Source organism: Psittacula echo (assembly GCF_963264785.1).
Source record: "Psittacula echo genome assembly, chromosome: 3".
Classification (NCBI taxonomy): domain Eukaryota; kingdom Metazoa; phylum Chordata; class Aves; order Psittaciformes; family Psittacidae; genus Psittacula; species Psittacula echo.
The window spans coordinates 105690329-105698705 of NC_137736.1; positions in this window are offsets into that span (position 1 = coordinate 105690329).

Genomic DNA, 8377 nt, shown 5'->3' on the forward strand with positions numbered 1-8377 from the left:
CCATCATATCCCTATTCAAAATAGGGGATTTTATCAAGTAGGCAAAGAAAGGTTTGAGGGATGGACGTGCCTGCGCTTGCTGTAACACCCAGTGTGGTCCATGCTCTCCAGGCACAGGTACTTCAGCAGCTGCTGTCAGACCCCAGCCCTTCCACTCACTGCATTGCTGTCTGACAACCACATCTTCCTGTCTGAGGAAGATAACCTTGCCACAGTGAGCCATGAAGCTCATGCAAATGTGCAAAGCCAGTGAGCTTTTCCAGTTGAGCTGTGAGGCTTCCCGCACATTGAATCCCCTCCTCTGGAAATCTTGAGCAGCCAGTCAAAATAACCTGTCTGTAGGGTTGCTTTCACACTGAAGGGGAAGGGACTGGGAACACAGATCTGTAAATACGTGTTGGGATGCTCATCTCTCCTCTCATGCACTCTGCTCAGCACTCGGCTGCAAGGACTCCAGTGAAAGGGCATCTCCTAATAAAATAAAAGCTGCTTCTGTGAAGTTTCTGTGTGTAACTGTCAGGCAACACACAGCTCTCATGCTTTACCATAAATGCAATAGGACACAAGCCCTTTGGACTGGTTGGTTAATATTAGCACTGTGCATTGCAAACTTAAAGCACCACATAACCAACAAATACATAGTACTTATACACATAGTGTGTGTGACTATGTGCTGTCACATCAGACTGCTTCAGCATCCCTTCCAAAGGCTGACAAAACCCCAAGGACAGCATGAACAGAGCTGGAAATGTGAAGTGCAACACAATGAAAAGGGTAGTGCTGCAGTGGTTTAAATGCTGTCTTCATTTTGCATGGCCAGGAAAATGACACTGTGGGAGCAGTCAGAGTGCTGCCCAGGAAACCCCTCCTTCTGCACATTGCCCAGACTTCTTTGACTTCTTCCTTGCTATGTAGGAAAAAACATCCTACATTTGTAGAAATTCAGCTCAAAACACAGTGCTTGAAGACAGAGCCCAAAGTCCCTCAGGGTCCCGGCACAGCCTCCTCCTCATCCTTTGTGTGTCACCCACCGCCCTACTGAGTAAAGTTTGCCCTTACTGCTGACATCCCTGTGGCTGCGCTTCACCCTCGGGTTCATTTCTGCAGCCCCATGTAACAGAGTTTGTGTGTTTGCCTTCCTCAGAGTGGTTATTTGGGTTTATCTTTGTTATATTTCAGTGGGTTGACCCTAGAGAGCTGCTGCAATGGAGCAAGACCAATATGAATCTCAGCCTCTCCACCAGGATGCTGGAAAACAACATGGGCACATTTGGTGTTTTGTGTGCCATTGGAAGACTGAAGAATTGAGCAGGGCCAAGACAGACCTTACTGAAGCTTTTTTGGCAACACCCCCTCCCCAGTTGCCAGGGAAGTTATTGATGAGTAGGGTTTGTGCAATGTCCAGTGAGTGGCAAAGCTACTTCGTGGGGATTTCCTCTCTGTCACCCTTCCCTCCTTCACTCCCAAGCAGCAGCTTCTCAGCAGCCATTGTAATACCATGAGGCATCACCGTGGTGACAGCCACCAGACAGCCCAGAGAACAACCACCCTGTCATGGGAGGAGAATCACAGTCACAGGAGAGCTGAGGCTGGAAACGACCTCTGGATGTCATCTCCTCCAACCCCGCTGTTCAAGCAAAGCCACCTACAGCAAGCTGCACAGGTATTTATACACATTGATAAGGTCTTCCTGAGCCTTCTCCGGGCTGAGCAGTCCCAGCTCTCTCAGCCTTCTTTCATAGGAGATGCTCCAGTCCCTTCATCATCTAAACATCAAGTTTGCCGATGACACCAAGCTGTGTGGTTTGGTTGATACGCCGGAGGGAAGGGATGCCATCCAGAGGGACCTTGACACGCTTGTGAGGTGGGCTGATGCCAACCTTATGAAGTTTAACCATGACAAGTGCAAGGTCCTACACCTGGGTCAGAGCAATCCCAGGCACAGCTACAGGTTGGGCAGAGAAGAGATTCAGAGCAGCCCTGCAGAGAAGGACTTGGGGGTGTTGGTCGATGAGAAAATGAACATGAGCTGGCAGTGTGCGCTCGCAGCCCAGAAAGCCAACCGTATCCTGGGCTGCATCAAAAGGAGCGTGACCAGCAGGTCGAAGGAGGTGATCCTGCCCCTCTACTCTGCTCTCAGGAGACCTCACTTGGAGTATTGTGTGCAGTTCTGGTGTCCTCAACATAAAAAGGACATGGAACTGTTGGAACAAGTCCAGAGGAGGGCCACGAGGATGATCAGGGGACTGGAGCACCTCCCGTATGAAGATAGGCTGAGAAAGTTGGGGCTGTTCAGCCTGGAGAAGAGAAGGCTGCGTGGAGACCTCATAGCAGCCTTCCAGTATCTGAAGGGGAACTACAAGGATGCTGGGGCAGGACTATTCATCAGGGACTGTAGTGACAGGACAAGGGGTAACGGGTTCAAACTTAAACAGGGGAAGTTCAGATTGGATATAAGGAAGAAATTCTTTACTGAGAGGGTGGTGAGGCACTGGAATGGGTTGCCCAGGGAGGTTGTGAATGCTCCATCCTTGGCGGTGTTCAAGGCCAGGTTGGATGAGACCTTGGGTGACATGGTTTAGTGTGAGGTGTCCCTGCCCATGGCAGGGGGTTTGGAACTAGATGATCTTAAGGTCCTTTCCAACCCTGACTATTCTATCTCCACGGCCCTTTGCTAGAGCATTACCAGTAGTCTGTGTCTCTTTTGTACTGGGGAACCCAGAATTGGTCTCACCAGTGCTGAACAGAGGGGGAGGATCATTTGCATCTTTCGCTGCATTTGCCACAAAGGCCCTTTGTTGGCTCATGTTCAACTTTCTGCTGAGCTGCTTTCCAGCTGAGAGCACCCAGCATGTACTGGTGCATGGGGTTTGTCGCCAGCTGCAGGACATTGCACTTCTTGTTGAACTTCATGAGGAACCTGTCAGCCCATTTCTCCAGCCCGTCAAGGTCCCTCTGGATGGCAGTATGACCCTTTGGTGTATCCGCCACTCCTTTGAGTTTGGGATTGTCTGCAAACTTGCTGAGGATACTCCTGCCCCATCATCCACATCATTAATGGAGATGTTGAGCAGCGTTGATCGCTGGCTACATCACTAGTTTACTGGCCTCCAACTAGATCTAGCCACTGATGACCACCCTCTGGGCCCAGCTGTTTAGCCAGTCTTCAATCCATCTCACCATCTTCTTATCCAACCCATACATACACAGCTTCTCTGTGAGGATCTTACAGGAGACAGTGTCAAATGCCTTACTGAAGTCCAGGTAGACAATATCCACTGCCACCTTCTCAGCTACCTGGCCAACCACTTCATTATGGAAGTTTATCAAGTTGGTCGAGCAGAGCTTGCCTTGGTGAAGCTGTGTTGACTACTGATCATTTCTTTGTCCCTGATGTGCCTGAATACTGTTTCCAGGGTTAGCTGATCCATCAGCTTCCCAGGGATCAAAGTGAGGCTGACCAGCCTGAAGCTTCCTAGGTCACCCTTCTTGCCACCCTTCTTGAAGATGGGGGTGACGTGCTTTTCCCCAGCCCTGGGGCTCTTCTCCCAGTTGCCATGATCTAATATGACGAATGACCTTGCAATGACATCTACCAGCTCCCTCAGCACTTGTAGCTACTATGGCCAATGGATTTATGTGGGTGCAGGTTACACCAGCCTTTCTCCTCTGTCTCTGAGACCTGGCATTCTCGAGGGCAAATCACATTCCTTTGGCATGGCTTGTTTTTCACAGCTCACGTTAGCTGCTGTTACCACCTTAACATCTTTTAGATGGCTGAAAATTGATTGCTTAATAATTCATTTATAGACTTTTTAGAGCGGAAGCGAGACTGCCTGGGCAGCAGATTTCCTGGGTCTGCCGCTCTGCTCCCCTTTGAGACGTTTCTTTCACACTCATGTCTGTCAGTGCTTCCACTTTCCATTAGCTCTTGCAAACAATTACCAAGTATCTTCGACCACTGCGGGATGAATTTTGCCTTCTGTCCCCCGGTCTCTGGTCACAACCAGTCTATTTAGTATTGCTGGAACAGACACCACACCCGCCCTCCGCAGCCGCGGCGCGCTGTAAGAACTGCAGGAGCACAACGCGCAACTGCAGAGGTTTAGCGCGGGTGACAAGAGAACCCGGGTGCGCGGCGATCAGCAACGCTTAGGGGGTCAGTTTAACAGCGTGTCTCTGTGGCGCAATCGGTTAGCGCGTTCGGCTGTTAACCGAAAGGTTGGTGGTTCGAGCCCACCCAGGGACGGAGGGTGACCTTTTATGGTATTAGCGTATTTTTCCTCCCCGGCTGGGTCCGGCCTGCACCGTCCTCATACCGCCGGGAGCTGCCGAAGGCCCCTGCACAGCCCCGGGCCTCTGCCTCCAGCGGGAGGAGTCTCCCCTTGTCCCCTGCCGTCGGAGGGGAACCGGTGCTATGCCGCCATGCCCCTTGTGCTCGGTCAAAGGCTGTCGCAGAAAGAGCGTTTTCCAACGGGTGTTTCCGTAGTGTAGTGGTTATCACGTTCGCCTAACACGCGAAAGGTCCCCGGTTCGAAACCGGGCGGAAACAGCAGCATTTTTGTCCTTTTTTATGTCACGGCGGATGTCAGTTTTCCCCGTTCCTGCTTTAGAACGCGCACAGCGTGGAGGACATTACGCAGGGAGAGGCCCACACATGCGCCGGTGCGGGAGAACGCGAACCGCCTCCCGTGCCAGGGGAGGCAAGGGCCGGGCTGGGTGTTTTATAAGGGAGATTTGGCTCATTCCCTTGCCCAAGCCTCTCCTCTACAAGGAGACTTTTTCCCCATCTGCGTGAAAGGATGACCTAAAGAAGGAGAAACGGATCTCAGCGGAGAGGATAAAGTTTCTGCAGTGCACATAAGGAAGATGGTGGGAAAACAGTCTGGGTTGTTCCTGGTTCAGGCTGAAGGGAAAGACTGAGATGGGACAAAAACTTCAAAACCAGTATGATTCCACCATCAAATTAATAGCATTGTCACTGGTTTTCCTGAACAGCCACAGGTGTAGAAGATATTTGGCCCCAGGAGCTGCTTAAGTTTGGGCTGGAGATAATGCCCCTTAAGGATAACATTTATGGAGCTGCAGCACAAAGCATTTAAAAATCTTATCCTGCCCTGGCAAAGCCAGGCTTGAAGGCAGAGGGATATTCACTGGAATAAAGTGCTATATTAGGAAATTCAAATGCTCAACTTCTTTCTCACAGCCTTCTCTGTCACTTAAATCTCTTTCTCTGCTACACCAATAGAAAGAGTGAGCCAGTGAAAATAGGGATATAGAAAAATAAAACAACCTACACAAAAGGTGGTTATGGTATGAAGAACTGTAAAACACTTTAAAAGCTCAAATACGTGTTTTATACATAAAAAATACAGGCCGTCCTCTTTCTAAGCCAATGAGGTTGAGCACACACACTCCACTAAAAGAGGAATATAAAATAACTTGGGGTTCTCCCACTCTTCAGCTCTCCACCTCCAGCGTCTGCATTGACAGGTTCTGCAACAGGACCAGCCACCAGGACCACAGCCCATTTCTGCACACAGGAGCAGGCAGATGCCTCCTCACCAGGTGCTCCCAAACCCCACCATGGGCATCAGAGAAGCCCCTTTTGATAGTCATTTACGTAAAAGAGCAATACAGACCCTTGTCCAGGGAGAAACATCTGAGGGCTTCTTCAGCTTCTCTAGGAAGCACGAGTTGGAGGCATCCTGACCCCAGCAGGTCATCCAGACCTTCTTTCCACTCCGTTCCCAGCATTTGCTTTCTTAATGAGCCCCATGGCTTCACCACGCTTTCCTTCGCTGTGCAGCTCCAGCATCTCCCTGTAAACATCTGCACTGTCTGTGCACAGTGGTGCAAACTTCATCAGCCTTGGAACCCTGTTAACCTTATTCTCCCTCTTGCTCTGCACGCTTAGCTCTCTGCTCAGGCTGTAAGCTCTTCCATTCAGAGTCTGCATCCTGGTGGACTTTAAAGCATAGCACACACATAGAGCTGGATTATCTGCTGGGAATCTAACGTGCTTTGCTCTGAGCACAAAGATGCTACCTGGAGAACAGCAGCTATTTAGCTCTGCAAAAGGAACACAGGATGCAGCAGCTGTTATTGATATATTGTCAGGAAGGGAATCGTTATTTAAAGCAGGAACCAATGCTGGAAGAATAAACAGCGATAGCCAGCCAGGTTATGAAAAACATAAAGATGAAAATCAGTTTTGTAATCAGCACCACAACAAATTTCTAGAGCAGTGCTCTAGTGGCTATACAGCTAAAAGTCCATCCAGGCAGCTCCTTTGCAGATGGGCTGGTTCACTGCAGGCAAGATGTGAGAGACAGTCCTTTTTTTCCCCTGTACTCTTGTTTTCATATATCATGAAACAGTAAGATCTGAATCAAAGTGCCAGAGCTGATTCTGAACTAAAATCTGTAAATCTGTGAGTAGCACAGTTGTGCCCTTCCCAAATCAGAAGACACAGACTGACAATATTATGTGATGCAAGAGGTGAAGATACATGTAAAAGTATCAAGTGCTCAAAACTATTGGGCTATTTACCCTGTAATGCTGATAAAATCATCAAAATACAGTGACTTAACTTCTCCTCACTAATCATATTTGCTATATGCCCACCTAGTGTACTTCTAATTAACAGAAAACTAATACAATGCTTTGTGTTCTTTTTATGGCAAACAAAAAGCATTTTAAGGCTAGTCTCAAAACAAGAAGTCCAACTACTTAACGCCAAACGGTTTCTTTGGTCATGGGGTTTTCACTCAATCTCAGCTGAATTCTCACTTGCACAGGTTCAGAGGTAGTAAAACATTTATGGAAACAGACAAAGCTGCACAGCATCATCTTTAGTGAACTATTTCAGGAAAATAAAAGGCAGCAAAGAATTTGCAGCACTAACAGCAGGTGCTATTTATTTGCTCTTGGATCTTCTATATGTGTGTGTACCCACGCTGTATCCATGCAGCTGCTGACTGAGGACCCCTAACAACATCAGGAGGTCTCTTCCTTGTGGTGCCCTATGCATTCTGCATCACACCAACTGCAGGCTTGGCACTTCACTCATCCCTGGGTCTGCGTCATGTTTGGAGCGAGCAGTGAGGGAGTTCCCACTCCACAGCTGCAGGTAGCTACCACTCAGTCACTCAGACAGTACCTGTACTTGAAGGCAGCTCCCCACTGCTTGGGGAAACCTACAAGTAGTCATGGTTGGAAGACACACCGCTTTTTAGTGGTTTGCATATATAGAAACCACTGGCTGCAAAACTCCACAGGAAAATCCTGTCACCTCCCTCAAGTCTTGCAGAGGCATCCAGTTTATTCACAGACAGATCAAACTCTTAAGTTTGGTCAGCATTTCAGGATTTTTAATAAAGGAATTCATAACAGGCCAGTATCTCACCAGCAGTACACTGGCACTTTGCATTCAGAATCCATTGATTTGTTTTCTGCTGTAATGTTACTGATTACACTGAAAATAAAGGAGCTCAAGTTCTTTACAAAGATTTACATTTCAAGAATTAAACCATTCCTTGTCTGAAGTGCCAGTTCCATAAACATGTACAGAACTGCAATAGAAATAGCTTGGCAAGGTGAGTTCAGTGCCACTGACAGTTTTTCAAACACTTCTTGAACCTGGTTCAAGCAATCCAAGACCATTTAAATCTGTAGCCATGCCTTGTAATACCAAGTATGTTCAACTGCACCTATTGGAAGAGCAAGACTGAGGACTTATTTTTTTAACTTCAGATCTAAATCAATGAAAAAAATGCAGAATACCTCTAAAATTGGCTAAAATAAGGACTTGCTGGGAAAAATCTTGGTATTTTTGAGTGCAAGAAAAATGTACAGCAGATTTAATTTAGCATATAATGCCCTGAGGTCTTTGTCTGTGAATATAAAAGACTCTCAACTAGCAAAATGGAAGCTATACAAATCCAGAAACACCAAGATGTGAATCCCTCTGCTTACTCTCTGCTGCCTTGAAACAATGTTCATTATTTTCTTCCTATTGGCCTTGCGTCTCCTTGCACTCTCACATACAGATGGGGTGCACTGCTCTAAAAATCTCCTAGTGACAACTGTAATGGGTGTCAACCACAGTTGATTTTAATTCTTAGAAACCTTTCTCCTATTAATGAACTTGTAGCTATGAATAATGAAAAGTTACATCTGAAATTCCTTCTCAGTGCTTCAAACATTGGTCTGAATCTTATTAAATTTTACTTAAAAAATAACCTGGCTCAGAAGAATATACTGCCAAATTATATTTTCAGTTACCCAGGATTAAAATTCAGTACATGCTGTAAATTTAAATAGGAAAATTTCTACCATGCGTCTGCCCTTTCTTGGATCCAAGGGGTGGACACAT